Source organism: Sceloporus occidentalis, unplaced genomic scaffold (genome assembly GCF_023333645.1).
Source record: "Sceloporus occidentalis isolate IW3139 unplaced genomic scaffold, rSceOcc1.0.p SCAF_348, whole genome shotgun sequence".
In the NCBI taxonomy this organism is placed as follows: Eukaryota; Metazoa; Chordata; class Lepidosauria; order Squamata; family Phrynosomatidae; genus Sceloporus; species Sceloporus occidentalis.
This window is the reverse complement of record NW_028317328.1, coordinates 187,315-204,738: the sequence shown is the minus strand read 5'-3', so window position 1 is coordinate 204,738 and position 17,424 is coordinate 187,315.

Sequence of the window (17,424 nt, the reverse complement as noted above, 5' to 3'; positions counted from 1 at the left end):
CACTGTATATTGGGCTAGAGTCTTATGTCCCTGTTGTAGCTCCAACAATGAGGTCTCCGCTGTTTCTTTGCGGCCTGGCATATCGAAGACTGAACGCAAGGCTGCCATGAAAGCTGGGCAGTCATCCATCAGGTCGGATCCCTGCTCAATAAGGGGAGAGGCCCACAGCAGTGCCTCACCCTTCAACAGTGAGATGATGAAGGACACCAGTTTGGAGGAGGTACAAAACGCCCGTCGATGGTTGCGGAAATGCAGCAAACATTGGTTTAGGAACCCCCTGCATTCTTTAGGATCCCCAGCATATTTGTCCGGGAGAGGCAAGCGAGCGGTAGCGCCTCCTTCCTCTGGGCTGGGATCCCTAGGTAAGAAAGACGGTCTGGCAGAGGGAGCGACAGCCAGAGACCGTAGCAAGTCAGTCATGGTGTCCATTTTGCTGGATAAGGACTGTAATTGCGTGGAATGGGACGTAAGAAGCTGGTCCTGCAGGTCCTGGCGGGAGAGGACGTTAGCCATTTCCGCGGGGTCCATGGTATGGTCCGTTCAATGTGTTACGTCGGATCAGGCACCACAGGTGATGGACCCACGATGCAGGAATGGCGAGAATATCCGATAAACAAGCCGGGATCAAGGCAGGCAGCACAGGAGCGTAGTCAAAGAACAATAGCCGGGGTCGGGGCAGGCAGCACAGGAACGAAGTCAAAGAACAGTAGCCGAGGTCGGGACGGGCAGCGCAGGATCAAGGTCAGTAGAACGAAAGCCGAGGTCTGGTACACGTGGATATCAATCAGAAAGCAAGAGCAACACAAACACCCTGAGAACGATAACATGGACTCGTTGAACGGGCATGGAAACATAGGACCAGGAAGTTTAAATAGAGCCAATGGCGGGAGAGCAGGTAAGATGACGTCATCGCGACCGGCGCAATAATAGCGTCGTCGCGATGGCAACCTAACAAAACCTCCTGCCTGACGCGGAAGAGCCACACAGGCAGAGGAGGTAATGTAAACAGCCTCCGTGGACATGCAGCGGCGATCGAACACTCGACCACAAAGTCCTCTCTGCTTGTGTTGCTGCCGCGAGCGACGCGGAAGCGCCACACAGGCAGAAGAGGCACTGGTCTGGCGCCGCGAGCATGTAGCGGTGGATCGTTTCTCCGATTGCCGCTGATATGCTGTGGCAGCCCGATCAGGGCTGTCAGTGGCTGGGAGGCGTGCCTGCTCGATACACACGCCCCCTCGTGCGCGAGGAACGCCGTGGGACCCCGGCCGGACAGGTAGGTATGACACCTAGTTTGTTGTCTATAACAATTCCCAAATCCTTCTCATTTGTCGTTACCCCTAATTCACTACCGTTTAGGGTGTAGGTTGCTTGTGCGTTCCATACCCCGAAGTGCATAACTTTACATTTATCTACATTGAATTTCATCTGCCATTTGTGTGCCCATTCCCCCAGTCTATCTAGATCCCTCTGCAGCACTGTAATATCGCCCTGTATTACTTTACCTAGTTTAGTGTCATCTGCAAACACAGAACCATGACTTTCAACGCCTACTGCCAGCTCATTTATATCTATGTTGAATAAAATTTGTCCCAGAACAGAACCCTGAGGGACAGCGCTTACCACTTTTGACCAGCTTGAATATTTACCATTTATAACAACTCTCTGTTCTCTATCTCTAAGCCAATGTTCTACCCAAGAACAAGAATTTGTATCTAGACCAATTTCTTTCAGTTTGAATACTAACCTATTGTGTGGAACTCTGTCAAACGCCTTGGCAAAATCCAAGTAGATTACATCCACTGCCACACCCTGATCCACACTTCTACTTACTTCTTCGTAGAATGCAATTAAATTAGTTTGACAGGACCTATGTTTCATAAAACCATGCTGATTTTTGCTAATAATATTGTTCTTCCCAATGAATTCCTGAATATTATCCCTAAACAGCCCTTAAAATAGTTTCCCAACCACAGAAGTTAAGCTCACAGGTCTATAATTTCCAGGCACAGAGTTTGAACCCTTTTTGAAAATAGGGACCACATCTGCCTTCCTCCAATCCTCTGGTACAATTCCTGAAAGAAAATAATCCCGAAAGATTAGAAACAGAGGTTCACTTATTTCCTGACTCAGCTCCTTAAATACTCGTGGGTGAATACTGTCAGGCCCAGGAGCTTTGTTAACATTCATTTTCTTTAGTTGAGTTGCTGCCGCACCTTGTCCTGAGTCATCCAATCACAGTTTGACTGTAGATTTTTTTTCAGTAGTCCTATGTATATCCATTGCCATAGGTTCCTCCTTAATATATACTTATTTAAAGTTTCTGCTTTTTCCTGGTCCTCCTTTTTTTTTAGAATTTATGTACTTAAATAATTTTTTGGGGTTAGTTTTGCTCTCTTTGGCAATCACCCTCTCATTTTCTAGTTTAGCCCATCTAATCACCCTTTTGCATGCTTTATTGGCTTCCTTATATCTTATATAGGATGCCTCTGATTCGTCTGATTTAAATGCTGTAAAAGCCATTTTCTTATTTTTAATTTTCTGCTTAACGTCCCCACTAAGCCACATTGGTTTCAATTTGTTTCTTTTATATTTGTTTCCTAGTGGTATATACTGAGAAGTGTACCCTGCTAATATTTGTTTGAAAATACCCCATTTTGTCCCTGAAGAGTTTTTGCCAGTCAATAAGTTGTAAAGCTGCCCTTATCTTATTGAAATTGGCCTTCTTAAAATTATACATTTCAGTATTCCCCATGGGCAATTTCTTTTTTGAGTTTATTTCAAAAGAGACCATATTGTGATCACTATTACCCAAGTGCTCCCCCACTTGAATGTTAGACACAAGATCAACATTGTTTGTTATCACCAGATCCAGACAAAAATCCTTTCTAGTTGGTGCTTGTACCAGTTGTGACATGAAGGTGTCATTTAACAGGTTCAAAAACCTGAATCCCCTACTAGTCCCATTTATGTCTGGGTAATTAAAATCTCCAATAATCTGTTACCCAGATGTGCAGCTTTCTCAATTTGCTCTAACAGCTGCTCTTCCTCATCATTATTTACATTAGGTGGTTTATAACATATCCCAACCAGTAGTTCCTTTCCTTTTTTTGCCAGAAGTTGATATCTACCCATAAAGCTTCCACATTTCCCTTGTCGTCTTCAAGATGCTTAATATTTGACTTTAGCTCGTTGTTAACATACAAGCATACTCCTCCTCCCTTCCTGCCTTTTCTGTCCTTCCTATATAACATATAACCTTTTAAGTTAACTGCCCAGTCATGGGTCTCATCCCACCATGTTTCTGTTATGCCTATTATATCATATTGCTTAGTATATGCTATTGCCTCTAGTTCTCCCATTTTGTTATTTAGTTAAAATATAAAGCCTCGATCCATCCTCGAAACGCCGGGCCTAGGCCCAGGCATCGAAGCACCCGTAACAGGTAAGGCCAGGCCACCCTGTCAAATGCTTTTTCAGCGTCTGTGGAGACAAGGACCAAAGGAATAGAGTGGTGCTGGGCATGAGAAAGGATGTTAATTACCCTTATTGTGTTGTCTCAAAAAACCCACCTGGTCCAGGTAAATGAGTGAGGGAATGTGTGGCTTAAGACGGGTGGCGAGGATTTTGCTAACAATTTGATATCTGTATTAGGAAGAGATATGGGGCGATAGCTCCCACAGTTTTCACAATCCTTGCCAGGTTTTGGTATCACGGTGTCACAAAGATCTTGAGAATACAAGTGAGGAACCCAGTATGCAGCAAAGGCACTGATGAATAGTAAGAATAGTCAGACAAGCCGGGTCAGGAGTGGAGAAGGCAGCAAAAGTCAGGGACAGGCACAATTCAGCAACGGAGAGACAATCAGGTAAGTAAACTGTAATAGGAACTGCTCAGCTAGAACAATAACTGAGCACTGAATGGAAGTCAGTGCTCGGCTTTTGAATCTGCCGCTTCAACCAAGCTCCGCCCCCAATGGGTGACGTAACGCTAGGTACGTTACATTGCCTCCAGGGAGGCATACTATAAGAGAGGGGGCGTGGTTCGCCCCCGTGCGTACCGCCCATCACTTGTGACGGGGATACAGAGAAGGACCTGCCCCGGGTGCCTGCTGGATGCTGGCACCTCAAAGCAAGGTCCCGGAACTGCGGGAGAGGTAAGTTTCGAGTACCTGCTAGCCGCCGGGTACTCGGGTGAATTGCTACGTTGCGGTCCGTGACGCGGACCGTGACACACGGTAATATGTGCTGTGTTAGTATGCGGATCCAGGCGATCCCCTCTGGTGAGGCCATTAAATAAGGTGACCAGATGAGGGCCTAAGATAGTGATACATTTCTGATAGTATGCTTTAGTGAACCCATCGGGCCCGGGTCATTTGCCTTTAGGTAGGGATTAAATTGCTTCCTCAACTTCGGTCAGACTAATAGGGGCCTCTAGAATTGAGGATTGTTCCAATGAAAGGCGAGAGGGCAGGTGTTTATCAAGGTAGGCTTGTAGTGAAGGCCCATCAGGAGGAGTGGCGCCCGGGGCAGGAGGCAAGTTGTATAAAGAAGTGTAATACTTATGGAAACAGGATAGTATGTCGGAAGTAGAAAAATGCAGTTTGCCTTTGAGGTCCCGGATTTTTGCTCTCAAAGCCCTGGCCAGCAGTTTGCCCGCTTTATCCCCAAATTCATAAAAGTAGCTCCGCATCAATAAGTAATGTCTCTTAGTAAGTCTATTCGTGAGGGTGGCCAGCCTGTCTCTGAGGGCAACTAGTTGAGGTGGGATGTGTGGGGCCAGAGAGCGTTTGTGTGATCTCTCTAGATCCGCTATTTGGGTCGTGAGCTGTAGGATTTCACCTAGTTGAAGCCTCTTAATGTTTGCACCCATTTTAATGAGGTGGCCCCGTATTACCGGCTTATGGGCCTCCCAGACAGTGGAGAATGAGATCTGTGGGGAAATGTTGTCAGTGAAATAGTGCCTGAGTTCCTTGCCCAGGACCTGTACATGGCCAGGTGTCGACAGTAAGGACTCATTGAGTCTCCAGGACCAGGGCTTAGGAGGTAGATTAGAAAAGGAAAGGTGTATATGTACAGGAGAGTGATCTCCAATAATCATGGGACCAATGTTAGATGAGCGCAACATGGGAAGATGGTGGTGGGATAGGAATATTGAATGAATTCTAGTATAGTGTGTGTGTAGAGAAGAGAAAAATGTATAGTCTTTGACCGACGGGTGCTGTGTCCGCCACGCATCAGCCAATTGTAGATTATGAAGAGCTCGTTTAACTCTAGCTATTTGAGAGTAGGGGATATGGGAGGAACCAGAGGAGCTGTCTATTCTAGGATCCAGAACCATATTGAAGTCCCCTCCCAAGACGGTGATCCCCTCCTGGAAGTCTGCAAGCTTACTGAGGGCAGAGACAAGAAAATTGGTTTGATCTCTATTAGGGGCATAAATACAGGCCATTGTAATTTTACGCGTGGTAATAAACCCCTTAACGAAAATACATCTCCCCTCCGCATCCCTCCAGGTGTCGAGGACTTAGTTTTGGACTCCGTAGAACTCGAAAAAAACGTAGTGGTAAAATGTTTGGAGGGGAGTTAAGGTTCCTTGCCTTGTTTAAAATGAGTTTCTTGTAAAAAAGCAACTCTGGTTTTATTAGAATGTAAGAAGTGCATGAGTCTGGAGCGCTGCTCAGGTTTGTTAAGGCCCCTTACATTTAGTGTAGTCAGTTTAATAGTATGTGGGCTCATTGTACGACACCTGGAGAGAGCGGAAGAGCTGTGGCGCGTCGGCACACGTCAAAATATACAAAAGGAAAAACATAAAAATAATCAAAACAAATGACAAAAGAACACCTAGACAACATGTCTAGGACAAATCTGGGTAAATGTTTACACAGAAACAGGAGCGCCATCAAACCTGGTGCTCGGGAAGGGCCTATTACCTGGGTCACAAAGGACCTGGGCGGCTGGCTCGGGGGGCAAGAACAAAAGTAAGGACAGTGGTCAACCCCAAAAACTCAGTATGGTAAAGAGTAGGGATTAATAGGGCAGGCATGAGTCTGAATCTGAGATCCACCGCAAGTGCATGCGTATGAAGAGGTGTGAATGTGTAATATTCTATCTTGTAGAAGAATAGAATAAAGAGACGAAGAAAATCGGTACGTGTATGTGTTTGAGGAAGTGAGATTGGAAGGGCAAGTTATCCACCATGAGTAAGGAACAAAAAGCCATCTCGTAGCAGAGATAGCAGTGCGATAACAGCCACCATTAGGAAGCCAAGGGTATGGTGATGTGGTAGAGAGTGAAGTGAAGTAGTGAGCGTGGTATCGTGTGAGTGTGATGGAGAACACCCCTACCTCCTTGGAAAAGGAGGATGTGGATGTGCGGGCAACTGAAAACTACAGTAACAGAGGGGGTATAGCACCCTCGTGTAAGAGGGAGTCCCCAACAGGTAATCGTTTAGTGAGACCATACAATCAAATGTTCTTAAAGGCATTAAAGGGCAATGACAAATGTGTAGCAGTACATGTTGCACGAGATAACTCACAAATAGAAGAAGTTCCTTCAAATAGCGCGTGGTGATGGCCAGTGAACGGAGAGGTGAGATGCGGCCTCCAAAAACTGTAGGGTAGTTCGCAGAGCATTGAGGAAAGATGATATGGATATTTAGTAGTCATTACAGCACTGCAGTGGTCCTAATGCATGGGGGAGATGAGAGGTAACAAATCAGTACACCAGAAACGGTGTCAGTGTGGTTGTAGAAGGTGAAGCTCCATGGTGGGTAAGAGATATCAGGAAGGGTAGAGAAGAAAAACGTAGAAGGCATCACCATGCGGGCGGACTTCAAGTGTGTGCAGGAATCTTATGTCAGCGTTTTCGTTGTGGCCTGGCAGACCATTCCGTTCCAGGGGTCAACAATTTAGGGAGTGCGGTGCAAGAGTATTCCCAATCAGGTATAGGGATAGGAGGAAGACCTAGTTGCTCCAAGACTGCAGGCACATCCGTAGCTCGTCTAATAACGTAGCGATCCGGGCCCTTCTTGACGGTAAGTGAAAAAGGAAAGCCCCACTGATAGGCCTTCCTAGACAAATCCGGGAATATCAATATAGGGTGACCATCCCAGTCCAGAGCACCCACCTTGCGATAAGCTGCCAATATGGATTCCTTCAATGTATAATCGTGAAGGCAGCAAATTACATCATGAGGCGGCTGAACGTCAGGTTGTCGAGGCCGGAGTGCACGGTCTAACTCAATGTCAGCGAATCTCCAGAGTAAGCCATTGAAAATGGTGCGTAGAGTGGTCGCTATCTCCGTCGGGGGAACGGATTCAGGGATCCCGCGAAGGCATAAGTTAGAGAGCCTGCCACGATTGTCGAGGTCCTCCATTTTCTGCAAGAGGCGGGAAATAGTGGAGGCCTGGAGTTGTACTTGTTCAGAGAGCATATCAACCGCAGAACGGGTACTCGTGTTGTCCTGTTCCAATGTGGCTACTCGATCGCCGATCTGCTGGAGGTCATGTTTGATATCAGAGAGATCCGCACGCAGCGGAGCATGTGCTTCATTGATGATAGCGATGAGGTTCGCCTTGGTCGGTAAATTCTGGAGAGAGTTTTGCCAATTGAGATGGGCTTGTGGTTGTGATTGCATCCGCAGGGTATTGGTATCCTGGCTGGCCTCAGATGGGTCCTCCGATATAGCACTACGCGGGCTGCCAGGTGGTGAGGCCCTCGACGCAGACTCACGGGAATCAGCATCGTGGAGATTGTGGAAGAACGCCTTCACCGAGGTATGAGTTGTTTTCTCCTTAACCTGGTGGGCTTTAGGCGTAGCTGAGGTTCGAGAGTTCTTGCCCATAGTAAGATTTTGTACTGATTTTCAAGGTTTTAATGAGGTGGGTCTGCAGAGCTCATGGATTAAGCTTCCTTTTGCAATCTGCTCAGGCCACGCCCCTAAAAAAATACCTTTTCATTATTGTCATTATCACGGGTTTTAAGCTGCAGTCTCACAAGCCGTCACTTGTTGCTGTGGTCCAACTGGTCCTTGTAGAAATTAATCGAGGTTCAGTGGCAAGAAATTAAATGGGAAGAAATATAAATTTCTAAAAGTTATATATGTTAGAACTCAACGTAACTCTAAGAGTAAAATATGGTGCCAGGATCTTTCAAAATTCCAATTCTCTGGGGTAAATTTGGTGAGTGAGTCCGTCAGGGTGTCCAATTTGTATAGGTGACTGAGTCTGTTTTGGTGAGAGTTTTTAAATTATTAAAAACATAAACTTTTAAAGACAGGGCTTATTATCATAGCCTCCACCTCTTGACTGGAATTCTCCAATCTTAATGGTGGGTTTTACCTATTATAATTAGGACTTATTATCTTATTTACACCGTTGTAGATTCATAATTTACCTCCAAGAGACACTCTGGTCTAAGAAATGACTTAAGACCATTACATATATGTTGGAATTTATCCTTGGTCACCCTTATCACTAGACGTTACCTCCTAGGTAATAAATCAGGTTTTGGTAGTCACCCATATCTCCAGACGTTGCCTCCTAGGTAGTAAATTAGGCTTTGGTGGTCCTACAACGTATCCCCCATTCCATTTACATTCCTAAGGATATGCAGTGTTTACTCCTTAACTTTCTCATGAAAGATAAGACTAATCAGATAATATATACTGAAGCATCTATATACATGAATGCTTCTTTGTTCTCAATTATAGAGAGAACAAAGACAGAAAGAAATAATCATTATATGATTAAGGAAAACAAAAATGGTCCTAAGGAAAATACACATATATCGAATACTTGTTTTCGGCCTAAAATATCTGACAACGTAGCACTGATATGCTGGATTCACAATTAAACACCACCAAGGCCTGATACTCACAGTTCGCTTCGAGGTACTGTTGGGTCTGGAGATCCTTCACAGATGGATGGTCAACAACACACACGATAGGGACGCCGTTGACCGTCCAAGGTAGGACGCTTTGAGATGTTGCATGGCCCGGAAACACAGCTTGGATGGATGCCGAAAGCAAACCCAGTGCGTGCCAAGTCTCTCAGCGAGACAACGTTGGACCGTAGAAGACGGCGGATGTTCGTCTTCATAGCAACGATTTTTGTTGTCGGCAGTTTCAAAACCGCCTCCACCAAATCCACTAGGAAACCAAGGAACTGGGTCGCCTCAGTAGGAGATAGCTCTGACTTGTTTTCGTTGACGATAAACCCCAGGGACTGGAATAGGTGGACGGTAAGCTGGGTGTCCTTGATCGGGGTGTCTAGATCCTGGGCCATCAGGAGCACGTCGTCCTTGTATTTGATGGACCTCACCCCGCGTTCGCGCAGAAACTCTATGGAGCATAGGGGAAGGGGGCCGTTCCTGATAAGGATGGGAAAGAAAGTCTATGCGAAACCCCACAACACGTTAAAGGACTGACTGCACGCTGCGCCCATTCCCTGATCAAGTAGGGATCCAGTTGGGAACCATCAGACAAGGCTTCACCGGCCAAGGATAGGACCTGAGTCAGTGGGTCTGTCACGTCCAGTAGCTTGTCTTGCGCTGCACGAAGACCCTGTTCGAGACCCGTACGTGGGTCCTTCCCATTCCTGGTCATGAATGTGACAAACGAACTGTCAAACTTGGGTGTGTTTGCCACTTTGTCCGGGATTGTAGGTCTAGGGTATTCTGCGCGCAGCAGGCACCGAAGCCAGAAACAGAAACTCTGCGATGTGTGACGAAGGTGCCCACTCGGAAGACCTCGGGTGTTGTAAGGTGCGAGGGTTGAACATGGGTAGATCCGGCCGCGTCCAGGATTTACGTTGCCATTGAAGTAGAGGGCTGTGGATCCATGACCATCTCACAGATGTAGGAAGGGCCGGCCACTGGGGAAGACGGTCTGGACGTCTCGGCAGGGCACTCGTCCACAATCTCATAGTCCTCCGCCAGGTCGTCAGCCTACAAGCATATAGAAAATATACAAGAGAGTTCAGACACAGATGCGGGTTTCACCCGCTGGCGCCAAAGAGGGTCACTCAGAGGGCCAGGATTCAGGCCAGGGACCATCCCCTACTATTAGGGGGGTCACCCCTATGGTAAAGCAGTGAGTAGGCACTGCGCAAGCGTGGAGCAACAGCTCCTATATATGTGACAATTTCTAAGGCACTCTAAATAAACATAACCCCGAAGGGTTAATAGTTAAATGACAGAGAACGTGTGCTTGAGTGCCAATATAAATGTTTCACATTTAATCCACACCCAGGATCCACACCGTTTATTGAGTACACTGCTTCAAAGAGGTGAGCCACAGGGTAGTGCTGTATAGATAGACAGCATTATATGATGTTTTTTATATATATATCAACTTTAATGACACGTGGTAATTAAAAGGAGGAGGTCCCCCTCAACCAGCACGGAACGGCCACGTGAGCCAAAATGTGGTTAAGTGGAAAAAAAATGGAGGGGGGCCGCACCACAAGGAAACCCCTGCACCCGGGGAGGTAAAGGCGGAGACCAGTTGACGGTCAGACGTCACGAGGCCCCCGGGTCGCGCGACAAAAAGGCTGCCCAGACGGGCCGCGCCGCGGCAGAGCCCTTTCGATAGACGCGCTGGAACAATGTTAAGACCCAGGAGGGACGGGAACGTAAGGAAGGAAGAAAGGGCTGACTAAAAGTCAGGTATAGAAAAAAAGGAAGACAGTAGAAGGGATTGTAGAAGTAACAGTAGAAGGTAACAGTAGAAGGGATTGATGAGGACAGAACCTGTAAAGTAAAACGTTTAATAAGGATATAAACCAAGTTAGACGAACACTAAATAAAGGGCAAAATGGACAATAAAGGGAAAGAAAAATGTACTGTTTTATATAAAAACTAAATAGAACCTGTGTAGCACACTAGTATGGAGGGTGCTCACCTGGAGGCTAGCAGCAAAGAAGAGGAAGTTGGAGGTTCTGAATTGTTACTTATGGACTCTATTCTGTTCTGATTGATTCTTTTGTTCTGTGTTTTTTTTAACTGTTTCTTTGCTGCTGGAGTTTTGTAGTAAAGAAGTTATGCAAATATGAAGCCCCCTGTATTGCCATAAAATTCATAGCAATCATGAAAATAATCAGAGTATGACACAAATGCTTGTTGTATTTGGTTGTGGTTGTAGAAAAGCCCTTTAAATACTGATATTTATAACCTTCACCCGTCCGGCTTTCCTTTAAATACTACCGATTCCTCTTTGTATGAAACTCCACTTACACCAGTGGCTTAAGACAATGGGTTTATTAAAATAACAAATACATGTATGTGAGTATACAGAGAAGCGTCTCAAATACAAGGCTCTATGACTCTAACTACACTATGCTAGTGACTCTATGTGTGCATGTAAGGATGGGGTGTCCCTGTCACCTTGATGTTATCCTTTTTTTCCCCTTTTCTTCTTCTTCTGTTGCTCACGCAACACCTTTATAGCCACCATGCCCAAACAGTCCCAGCCAATCTTCTGAGTTTTTGTCCAATCCTCCTTCGAAGGCACAATCTTGTACCTGCACCAGCTGCCTGTGTGAGGGTCAGTACGTAATGATTGGTAAACTATTGTAAATCTGAAATTTATATGAATTAAGCCACTTTTGAGATGGTAAATAGTTCACCTGGTCACATAAAACCATAAAAGGCCAAGAACATAGCAGCTTTGAGAACAATAAACCTACCGGTTCAAATGTAATGGAATCAAGACAACTCACCAATGATCTAAATAATTTACCATAAATAGGCAAGCGGCTGGGAGGTTTATGAGATCTCATTTTTTGGCCAAATGAGACGTTAACAGGTAGGCTTTATCTGAAGAAAAAAAAGCAGGGAAATATGATGCTTGACACCAGACCTATAACCTAATGCAGGGGTGTCAAAGTTTTTTCTGCAGTGGGCCACTTCATCAGAATTGTATACGTGCGAGGGCCGCACTAATTTTCACTTTACTAAGATATGCAGATTTAAATAAAGTAAATGACACAAAACCTTTACTTTTCCTCTCACTGATTTCTGGGCCTAGAAAGCTTTGTGACTACAAATTCAGGATTCTGGATAAGTAAAAATGAAATGGTTCTATTTTTCCTAGGGATACACCGAAATGAAAATTCTGGACCAAAACCAAAAATTCAGGGTTCACTTAGCCGAAACCCGAAAACGACCCTCCCACCTTTAAAAATAATAAAAAATCCCACACTTTTAATAAAAGTAAGTTACACACCAAAATTGTACAAAAAATTTAATAACAATGTTAAGATATATAAATTAATATTGTTATTGTATTTTTTTGTCCAATTTTGGTGTGTTAACCACACTTTTATTAAAAGTAAGTAACACACCACAATTGGACAAAAAATTTCAACAATATGACTTGGCTAACAGCAATTACACTCCTTTTATACCCAGGCTACCAGTAAATGCTGGAACCTAGGTATGATGGGACTGTTAGAAATCACACTCCTATCATGCCAAGTTAGCCAGTACATGTTGGTACAGGGTGGCTGTAAGTGATGTGCAGACCCCATTCTGCTGGCAGCATCAATATACAAGGGGGGCAGCTAGCCAGGTTTCAGCATGTACTGGCTGACTTGGCATGATAGGAGTGTGATTGCTAACAGTCCCATCATGCCTAGGTTCCAGCACTTACACATCCATGCTATCACACACACACACGCATTCATATACTCATTCATTCACAGATTCATTCCCTCAATCATGCATACTCATTCAAACACCCTCCTGCACTGCAGCTCTCTGGATGCCGCTCACAGACTTCAGCAAGGGGCACAGCCTCCCTCTGATTTCTCTTGTACTGCACAGAGGAAGCAGGACTGGAGCAGAGTCATGTGATGTCACGTGAACTCTGTTGGGTTCCGCTTCCTCTGTGCAGTACAAAAGACCCTCCCACAGGTAAGTGGTGCCGTGGGCCGCATGTTGGACGCCCCTGACCTAACTGATCTATTAGAAAGTTTAAATTTGACATGGCAATAGGCTGTGAAGGGCAATATGGTATGAATAGTATACTTGTGCATTCATATTCGGGAGAACATGAAAACAAACACGGATGTTGCGTTTTCATTGTTCAAATCGAATAACAACTAAACGAATATGGCGGCAGATAAACGTACACGAAGACGCACAACACAAAGAATCTCATATACTAGACTAGCCTATTAGCTAAGACAAAATCCCTAAATATCTTCTAGTTAATCTCCCTGGTCCCTTTCCCCATACAAGTCGCTGCCTCTAGCCTACCTTAAGTCTTCCGTAGTATAGTAGGGGTTAATACAGGAATTCATATGATCACGCCAAGATTTAAAGGTCCGCAAGAGAGAGACTCTATTGGTTGCCAGCAGGGGGCTTGTCTAGCATCAACCAATGAATACCAGCTGCCCTTCATCGGTTGATGTCAGATGAGCCCCCTACCAGCCACCAATAGAGTTGCTCTTACGGACCTTTTAAATCTTGGCGCCAAAGCCAATGGTCTCCCCAGGCCAAGTTGCTCCGAGCTGTACCTTGCCCTGCCCATTGGGGTGGCTCTGGCCCTGGGGTTTTCCACATTGACCAATGGGGCACATAGTGTTAGGATGTGCTCTATGACAGTCAGTGCACAGGCTAAAATTACATCCTGTAGGTAGTAAAAATTTCAGAACTGTAAGGACTTACCTATCCAGCAGCCTCGTACCACGTCATCAGGCAGCCTCCTACCTGGCTGGAGAGCCGAAACGAACAGATCGCGTGGCGCAGTCACGTGATCGCGGCAGTACGCAAAGTGTGGTCACGTGATCGCTGCAATACACGAAGCGCGGTCACATGATAGCTGGAGCTTGCGGTCGCTTTGTGACGTCACTGAGGCCAGGAGGCTGCCCATACTTGCTGGTTTAAACCTCAGCTGACCATGGAAGTCCACTATATAAACCCCATCCATTTATAGCCTTGGTTGGTGTATTCATTTGTATTGCTCTTGCTCCAGTGTGATTTTGACCCGGCTTGTTTGACCCCGTGTTTTGTTCCTGATTTGGCTCCAACGACATCTGATTCTCTGCTCTTCTACCCGGCTTGCCTTACCTTGTTTTTCTGCCTGCTGGTTTTGTCCTGACGTACTTGTTATTTGCTGGTTTACTTAGCCAGCTTATCTCCTGTGTCCTGTTGTCTCATTCTCTGCTCCTGGGATCCTCTCATCTTACCGTTACAGGAACAGCCTACAAAATAAATAGGTCTTCCTAACTTATTGTGGGTTTTACTTGCGAAAGGAGCTGTCCACTGGTAGATAGCAAGGTAGGGTCTTTAGCCCAGCAAAATGCCTGCAGAAAACCTCCATATCTATCATTGTAACAGCGGTTGAAAATATACCGGCCCCATGAATTCCAGCGGGTATGATTTGCGGTTTGGGAGTAACTTCCAGAGATGGAAATAAGGAGGCGCTTGGTGCCACAGACCGGATTCCAGGTTATCCAGTCTGTCCTGAATAGAAGGGACAGAGGCCACTACGGAGGTAAGCATATACCTAATTTCGGCTAGGTCGACAGAGGCTGCCTGAGGGGAATTGGATCTGGGTGGAGTAACTGTCCAGCAAAGAGTAAACGGAAAGGTTCAGCTTTCCTAAGGGTAGCCGGAAATGATATGCCTCTCTAACAACTCAGTGGTGAGTTTAGGCGCATCCATGATCGATGCGATGGTGAAGCTCCAGTATCAGAATATAGAGTGGGTGAAAAGTAAAGATCCCCACTTTAGTTTGACAGATTAGATATTTTTATTACATGCAATACATACATATAACTTAGGAACCAAATAGTTTGTTTTTTTTGTAACTAGTGATGTGATGCAGTAAAACATCTAATGGATAAGGAGGGCTCTATTCTTTAAAAAAAAAACAGATGGGATATATTATTGAAGGGATATCTCTTATACTGACTATGATTTTGGGTTTTTACAATTACAAGGTACTGCCATGGGGACAAAGTTCACACCCAGGTATGCCAACCTTTTTATGGTTAATTGGAAAGAACAGTGTGTATGGAAGGGTCATGACTGGGTGGAGAACTTAGTCCTTTATGTTAGATATATAGATGTTATATTCTTCATATGGAAAGGGAATGAAAATACCCTTAACAATTTCTTACAACATCTTAACTATAAAGATAACATAACTCTTACTTCCAACTACAGCAGAGAAACAGTTACTTTTTTAGTTCTAGATATTTATGTAAAAGATAACAAAATATATTCGAAGAATCACTGGGCCTGATGGTATTCACCCACTAGTACTTAAGGAACTATGTGTGGAAATAAGTGAACCTCTGTTTTTCCAGGATTCTTTTCATTCAGGAATTGTGCCAGAGGATTGGAGGAAGGCACATGTGGTTCCATTATTCAAAAACAGTTCACACTCTGCCTGGAAATTATAGACCTATGAGCTTAACTTCTGTGGCTGGGAAAGTATTTGAAGGGTTATTAAGGGATAATATTCAAGAATTCATTGGGGAGAACAGTGATATTACCAAAAATCAGCATGGTTTTATGAAACATAGGTCATGTCAAACTAACTGAATTACATTCTACTAAAAAGTAAGTAGAAGTGTAGATCAAGGTGTTGCAGTGAATGTAATCTACTTGCGTTTTGACAAGGTGTTTGACACAGTTCCACACAAAAAGTTAGTATTCAAACTGAAAGAAATTGATCTATGTAACAATCCGACGAGAGACGGGTCCCGTATGCAGAATGGTGAGCTCCCAGGACGGGTGTCACTAGCGGCTGGTCAGTACTAAGGAGACTCCAGATGACGGATAGCAGAACCGGTAACCAGGGGTCCCAAATAATACAGGAACACGTAGATAAATATGAGGATCAGGCAAAAGAATAGTCGGGGTCACGAGCAAAGGTAGGGGCAGGCGGCAAACACAGGGTAGTCAGGAACAAGCTGAAAAACGAAAAACTAAAAACACCCAAAAAACACGTGTAAGGTGATGGTAAAAGAATAGGAACCAAAAATTACTTCTCTAATGTACAAGGAACAAGCTGAATTCAGATAACCAATAAATATAAAGAGATATAAAGCGCTAGTGTAGGCAAAAAGGCACTATCACAGGCAAGGGTGAACTACAAACTGAGGGTTTAAATATCCCTCTCTACTCCTAGATCCTCCTACCCACCTAATTAGGGGGAGGAGGAAAAAAGATAAATGTCACTTTAAGACGCGACATGAATAGCCATCCACGCATAAGCACGCTCCTTCTAGATCCCTCGATCCCTGCGGGGGCGCGCGTCTAGAGGAAGGACGGACCTCACCGCATCTCCCACGAACGGAACGCACTCGTGGAAGCATCAGAACCTCGAGAGAGGTAACAACAGGTAGCCGTGGGACGTATAGTGGAACCACAGAAGGAAAATACAAAAACAAATAGAATAAACAGGTCATGGACCAAGGTCGATGCAGGCAGCAAAACAGGCAAAGTCCAAAAAGCAATCCAAAGTCAATCCAGGCAGTGATCAGAGAGAGCAGGAACAAAGCAGGAGTCAGGAAACCAGAAAATCAGAATACAACACACTAAGACAGTGATAAGCTATGTACCACACAAGGGTTCAGAATAGAGTGAACAGAGGGTTTATATTTGGTGCCAAACAGCTGAAGCTGCTAATTAGCCAATCAGTTATGACTGAGTGAGGATCCGCCCCCTAGCCTGACGTCACAGTCTCCGTGTGTCCTGGACTCCCACCAGCCATGATAGCGTGCTCGTATGTCCAGCAGACCTGCAGCACAGGGGGCAGGATAAGAGCCCCCCCAGGACTCCTGTAGCAGTTCTCCAGCGGAAAAGGCCGACGCCACGGCGACCGAGGGCGGCGAAGAGCGTGACCGTTGACGGGGAGCAGGGCGGGATGAACAGACTGCAGGCACCACCGAGGACCCCCTAACCCGAGGAAGCGGAGCACTCGACGGACCCACGGCGGCAGCGGACCTCCCAGGGCAGACCCTCCGATGCAAGGTGACAGTCTAGATGCAAATTCTTGTTCTTGGGTAGAACATTGGCTTAATGATACAGAGTACAGAGAGTTGTCCAAAGTTACATTTTCTGTTTGTTTTTTTTTTATTATTTTTAATTTTAAAAATACATACAAAATTACATAAATATATATAAATAATCCATACAATATATAAAACACTTAGTACATTATGTTAATAATGATTCCTTATTTCAGTTATATAATATTACTGACTAGAAACATATTGTATTTTCAACAAATTAGATTTACTAAGTTAGCATCTATTAGTATTTTCCACATAACATTAACTAGCATTCGTCTCAAATAAATAATATTGGTATCGTTTATAATTTGTGGGCTACTTATTTTTATAATTTTATATTATTTTTCCTAGAATGTGCATAGGCCATCCATGGGTACCAAATTTCTAGATATTTCTTAT